The sequence below is a fragment of the Petaurus breviceps genome, unplaced genomic scaffold (genome assembly GCF_028583685.1).
Source record: "Petaurus breviceps papuanus isolate PSGF00001 unplaced genomic scaffold, PetGlider_PUasm1.0 38, whole genome shotgun sequence".
In the NCBI taxonomy this organism is placed as follows: domain Eukaryota; kingdom Metazoa; phylum Chordata; class Mammalia; order Diprotodontia; family Petauridae; genus Petaurus; species Petaurus breviceps.
Genome location: NW_027186304.1, coordinates 82,161,517 through 82,168,138, shown reverse-complemented (window position 1 = coordinate 82,168,138; position 6,622 = coordinate 82,161,517).

Here is a 6,622-nt window from a genome sequence, read left to right as displayed (position 1 = left end):
GGGAAGAAGGCATGAGGACCTGAGCTAAAATGGAGGATGTGTGAGAAGAGAGAAAAGGTTCAATTTGAGGGATGTTGTAAAGGCAAAAACAACCTGATTTGGCAATGAATGAGATATGCAGTGAGAGTAAGTGAGCAGTCAAGTTGAACACTGAGGACATGAACCTGGGTACCTGGAAGAATAATGGTCTTTTTGAGAGAAATAGTGAATTTTGGAAGACAGATTGAGAGGTAGGCACAGGGAGTAGAAAGATTATGCACTTTATTTTGGATAAAAATAGTAGCTAACATTGATATAAAGCTTTCAGATTTGTAGAACATTTTACAATACCCATGTTATCTCATATTTCCTCACAACAACCCTGGGAGGTAGGTGTTGTTATCATTCCCACTTTACAGATGAGGAAACTGGAGCAAAGGTTAAGTGATTTGTCCAGGGCCACAAAACTAGGGAGAAAAACTTGGTTCCAAGATTCCAGATTCCAAGTCCAGCACTTTAGCTACTGCACTACTTAGCTGCCAATGTCTCCTGGGCAGCAAGGTGGCATAGTAGATAGAATGTCAGTCAGGAAGACTCATCTTCCTGAGTTCAAATCTGGCCTCAGACACTAACTAGCTGTGTGACCCTGGGCAAGTCACTTAACCTTGTTTGCTTTAGTTTCCTCATCTGTAAAATAAGCTGAAGAAGGAATTACAAACCACTCCAATATGCCATGTGTCACCAAGAGTTGGACACGACTAAACAGCAACAACAAAGTCGGGGGCAGCCAGGTGGCGCAGTGAGTAAGAGCACCGGCCCCAGAGTCAGGATGACCTGGGATTGAATCCAGGCTCAGATACTTAGCACCACACCCAGAAATAACTGGCCATGTAACCCTGAGCAAGTTACTTAACCCCAATTGCTTTAAAAAAAAAAAAAGTCTCCTGGATATCCCCTTTGAAATGTCCATTAAGCAGGTTAATACATTAATACAAGACTCAAGCTCAGGGGAGACACTGAGGCATACTTTGTACATCATTTGTTTTTTATTTATCTGTATGCATATTGTATATCCCCAGTAGAAAAGGTCCTTGTAGGATGAGACTGTCTTTGTATCCCCAATAAATGCTTGTTGAATTTTGAGTTAAACTAAATTGAGAAAACATGATGGCATTCAATCAGAACATAACATGAAATAGAGGAATGAAGCCTGGACCAAGGCTCAGGAGAAACCTATATTGAAGTTTCACATCTGATATTTATTTGCTGTGAGAGTGAGTCTGATGACTTTGTACATGTCTGCCTCCTCACTTAAATCCAATCTACAAACAAGTCATCACCCCATGATGTCACTGGTCCTCTTCAAAAAACTAAGGACGAACAACAATCATGGACAAGTCACTTAAACTCTCTGAGCCATCCTAAGCTATAAAATGTAGAAAATAGTTCTGTTGTGTCCCAAACTGGGCCCATGGAATTGTCATGAGGCTCAAATGCAAAGCACTTTACACATCTTAAAATTCTATGTAAATGCTACATCTTACTATTATTGAGGTAAGACATCAAGTGCTGAAATGTGGGGGAGTCACTGAAAGGACAGAGGTCTAATTCAGATACCACCCACTATGACACCAACTGTTCAGTTCACAGGTCAGCCCAGATAATGAAGTGTGGACTTGCCACGGGTGATCTTTTTCTGGAAATTTTAAGATTGATCCCAACAAAAGCTCCAGCTAGACAAATCTGAAAACCTGTTTCAGAGCTTAACTCTTCCCAAGTCTGTTGTGACACCCCATCCCACCCCCAGAAAAAACAAAAAAAACCACACCTACCCAGGACAAATAAACAAAGAGAGACACAGTTATTTATATATTGCCTAATAAGCAAATATGTACAGTTATCCTTATTTGTATCATTTTCTAAAAATTGATCTTTTCTCTGCCTCACCCTTTTTGATCTTTCTGCAGCAAAAAGGCCGTTGACATCGTCTTTGCTGATGCTCTCATTTCCCAATAGTCCTGCTTGTCTGGGTTGTTCCTTCTTGGTCTCCTTCCATTGCTCTTCATCTTCAGCCTATCACCAAAGCATGAGTGAGTATCTCTCAAAGTTCTCTCCTTGGCCCCTTCGTTTCAATACCCTTTCCCCTGTCAACCTCACTCCCATAATTTGTCACTCTGAGGAAAATGACTCCTAAATCTATATACACTGCCCTTAAGTTCAAGTCTTGGATTTTATAGATTTATAAGTTATTAGATCTGATAAGACTCTTAGAGATTTTCTAGTCATAAATTCATAGATCATATAATTAGTAGGTAATCTAATCTAGCATCCCCATTTCAAAGATGAAAGTGAGACCCAAAGAACTTTAATGATTTGTCTAAAGCTACACAGATGCTTAATGGAGGAGAGTCTGATTGTCTCACTGGCACCTCAAACTTAACGTGTGCAAAACTGAATTCATGCTCTTCCTCCCAAAAAACCTGCCCTTCCCAACCTCTCCACTTTTTTGGTTAATGGCATCACAATCTTTCCAAGGTTGCAAAGCTCCAAGTTATTCCTCATTCCTCCCCTACCCCACCCCCACCCCCACATCACTGCACACAGCCAATGAGTGGCCATGTCCTATCAATCCTACCTTGAAAATATCTCGGTAGGGGCGGCTAGGTGGCACAGTGATTAGAGCACCAGCCCTGGAGTCAGGAGGACCTGAATTCAAACCTGGCCTCAGACACTTAACACTTACTAGCTGTGTGACCTTGGGCAAATAAATCACTTAATCCCAATTGCCCTGCCTTCCCCACTCCAAAAAGGAAAAAAAAAAAAAAAGAAACTATCTTTTTAATCCATTCACTCCTCCCCACTCCTAAGGCCCCCCCCCCCGCCTCGTTCAAGTCTTCACTTCTTCCAACCTGAAATATTATAATAATCTCTTAACTGATTTCTTTGTGTCTAGTCTCTCTCCTCCAGTGGCTACTTATTACCACCAAGATCAAATATGAAATCTTCTCTTTGGCATTCAAAGCTCTTCATAATCTGTCCCTTTCCCACCTTTCCAATCTTCTTATAACCTTATGCTTTCCTATCCCAACCCTCACACATACCCTTTGATCCAGTGACACTGGCTTCCTGACTTTTCCTTGAACAAGATGCTCTATCTCCTGACTGGGCAATTTTCATTAATTGTCTCATGCCTGGAAGCTCTTCCCCTTCATCTCTGCCTCTTGTCTTCCTTGGCTTCAAGTCTCAGCTAAAATCCCATCTTCTGTTTTCCAATCCTTCTTAATTCTAGTGTCTTCCCTCTGTCAATTATTTTCAATTTATGCTGTATATACCTTTTTGGTATATACAGCATATATATACAGTTGGTTTGTATATACCTTTTTGCATGTTGTCTCCCTTACTGAACTGAGAGCTCCTTGAGAGCGACTATCTTGTGCCTTTCTTTGTAGCTCCAGTTCTTAGTACAGTGCCTAAAACATAGTAGGTGCTTAATAAATGTTCATTCCTTGCAGAACAAAACAGACTATTTTCTTTTTTCTTTTATTTTTGTTTTTTTTTCTTTCAAATGGATTTTCCTATTAGCTATAATTCTTCTATGAAACATGACTAATGTGAAAATGTGTTTAATAGGAACATATGTGTAGAGCCCATATCAGATTGCAAGCTGTCTTGGAAAGGGAGAGTGGAGGGAGGGGGAGAAAATTTAAAACTTATGGAATTAAATGTTGAAAACTAAAAAGAAATAATTTAATTAATTTTTAAAAAGTTCATTATCTCCCCTGCCAACATTGCTACCCATTGCAATCAATTTTTCTTTTAAAAAAAAATTTTCCCAAGTACATATAAAAACAATTTTTCACATTCATTTCTTAAAATTTTACGTTCCAAATTCTCTCTCTCTCTCTCTCTCTCTCTCTCTCTCTCTCTCCTCACCCCCCCTCACCGAGAAAGTAAGCAATTTGATATAGGTTATATATATGAAGTCATGTAAAATATATTTCCTTATTAGTCAGGTTGTGAAAGAAAATATAGACCGCTCAAAAAAAAAGTTTAAATGTTTGCTTCAGGGGGAGGCTAGGTGGTGCAGTGAATAGAGCACCAGCCCTGAACTTGATTTGAACCTGAGTTCAAATCCAGCCTCAGACACTTAACGCACACAAAAAAAAACTAGCCATGTGACCTTGGGCAAGTCACTTAACCCCAATTGCCCTACCTTCCCCCCTCCAAAAAAGCAAAAAAATGAAAAAAATATTAAAAAAAATAGTTTCCTTCAATTTGCATTCAGACTCCATCAGCTCATTCTCTTGAGGTGAATAGTATTTTTTATTATAAGTCCTCTAGAACTGTCTTGGATCATTGTATGGTTGAGAATAGCTAAGTCATTCACAGCTGATCATCACATAATATAGCTGTTACTGTGTATAATGTTCTCCTCATTCTGCTCACTTCACTTTGCATCAGTTCATATAAGTCTTTCCGGGATTTTCTGAAACCCTCTTGCTCACTATTTCTTATAGCACAATAGCATTCCTTCACAATCATATACCATATCTTATTCGGCCATTCCCCCATTTGATGGACATCCTCTTGATTTCCAATTCTTTGCCACCACAAAAAGTAATGCTATAAAGAAATACTTTTGCACATATAGGTCTTTTTCCTTTTTATTTTCTTAACCTCTTTGGGATATAGACCCAGTAGTGCTATTGCTGGGTCAAACAGTATGCGTGGTTTTATAGCCTTTGGGCATAGTTCCAAATTGCTCTCCAGAATGGTTGGATCACTTTACAACTGCACCAACAATGCTTTATTGTCTCAATTGTCCCACATCTCCAACATTTGTCATTTTCCCTTTCTGTTATATTAACCAATGTGAGAGCTGTGAGGTGGTGCCTCAGAGTTGTTCTAATTTGCATTTCTCTAATAAATAGTGATTTAGAAATGTTTTTCATATGATTATAGGTAGCTTTGATTTCTTCATCTGAAAAGTACTTGTTCACATCCTTTGACCATTTATCAATGCCTTGCATTCTTATAAATTTGACTTAGTTCTCTATACATTTAACAAATAAGGTCTTTGGGGCGGCCAGGTAGCACAGCGAGTAAGAGCACCGGCTCCAGTGTTGAGAAGACCTGGAGATCGAATCCCGGGCTCAAACACTTAGTACCCACCCAGAAACACCTGGCCGTGTAACCTTGAGCAAGTTACTTAACCCCAATTGCTTAGGGGCAGCCAGGTGGCCCAGCAAGTAAGAGCACTGGCTCCAGTGTCAGGATGACCTGGATCAAATCCGGCCTCAGATACTCAGCACCACACCCAGAAATAACTGGCCGTGTAACCTTGAGCAAGTTACTTAACCCCAATTGCTTTAAAAAAAAAAAAAAAAAGAAATAAGGTCTTTATCAGAGAAACTTTGGATAAAAATTTTTCCACAGTATGATTACTGTGCATTTCCTTCCATCCTATTGTCCCTTTTTCCCCTTCCCTCTCCTTTTACCCTGTCCCTCCTCAAAAGTGTTTTGCTTCTGACCCCCTCCCCCAATGTATCAACCTTCTCCCCTACCCCTTACCTGCTTTCTCTCCTACTCCTTGGGTAAGGAAGGTTGGGTAAGATAGATTTCTTTTTTTTTTTTTTAAGCAATCGGGGTTAAGTAACTTGCTCAAGGTTACACTGCCAGTTATTTCTGGGTGTGGTGCTAATATCTGAGCCTGGATTCGATCCCAGGTCATCCTGACACTGGGGGTGCTCTTACTCGCTGAGCCACCTGGCCGCCCCTAAGCAATTGGGGTTAATTAACTTGCTCAAGGTTACACGGCCAGGTGTTTCTGGGTGGGTGCTAAGTGTCTGAGCCTGGGATTTGATCTCCAGGTCGTTCTGACACTGGAGCCGGTGCTCTTACTCGCTGTGCTACCTGGCCGCCCCAAGATAGATTTCTATACAAAATTGAGTGCCTGTGTTATTCCCTCTTTAAGCTGATTCCAATGAAAATTGTTGTTTGTCCTTCTTTCTCAAAGAGCATGACATCAGGAAGGTAATTCCATAACTTGCAAGTGAATTGGATTTTAGTGAGGCAGGGCTGTGCATAGTCACCACTATGCAGAGAGCCTCACTCTCTCCTTGAGAGTCACCTGGATGCAATGCCAAGAGATGGTTCAGGATGACTAGATATGGCCCTGATGCAGTGGGAGGCCTTGGTCTTTTTAAGCTAAGGTCTTTCCTAGGTCTCAGTTTGTAGGAGGCAATGCCCATTCAAGAGGCAAAGAGCGACCTTTTACCTAATTTTTTTTTTTTAAATCAATCTGGGAGAGGAAAACCTCAGGGTTTCTGGCCAAAACAGAAATAATTGCTATTTACACTTACTCTGAACCAGAGAACCCAAAAAATGACCAAATGAGGCTTGGGCTGGGACCTACTATTGATCGATTAATGCGAGCCAGAGTACTTTTTGGGTTTAAGGTATAATCCTTAAAAAATAAATCTAGCCCATAAATCCCAAGATATCTTTTGAGGTTTCAGTGACCAAAATTTATATTCAGGAAGAAGGAAGGAAAGAAGGAAGGAGGGAAGGAGGGAAGGAGGGAAGGAGGGAAGGAGGGAAGGAAGGAAGGAAGGAAGGAAGGAAGGAAGGAAGGAAGGAAGGA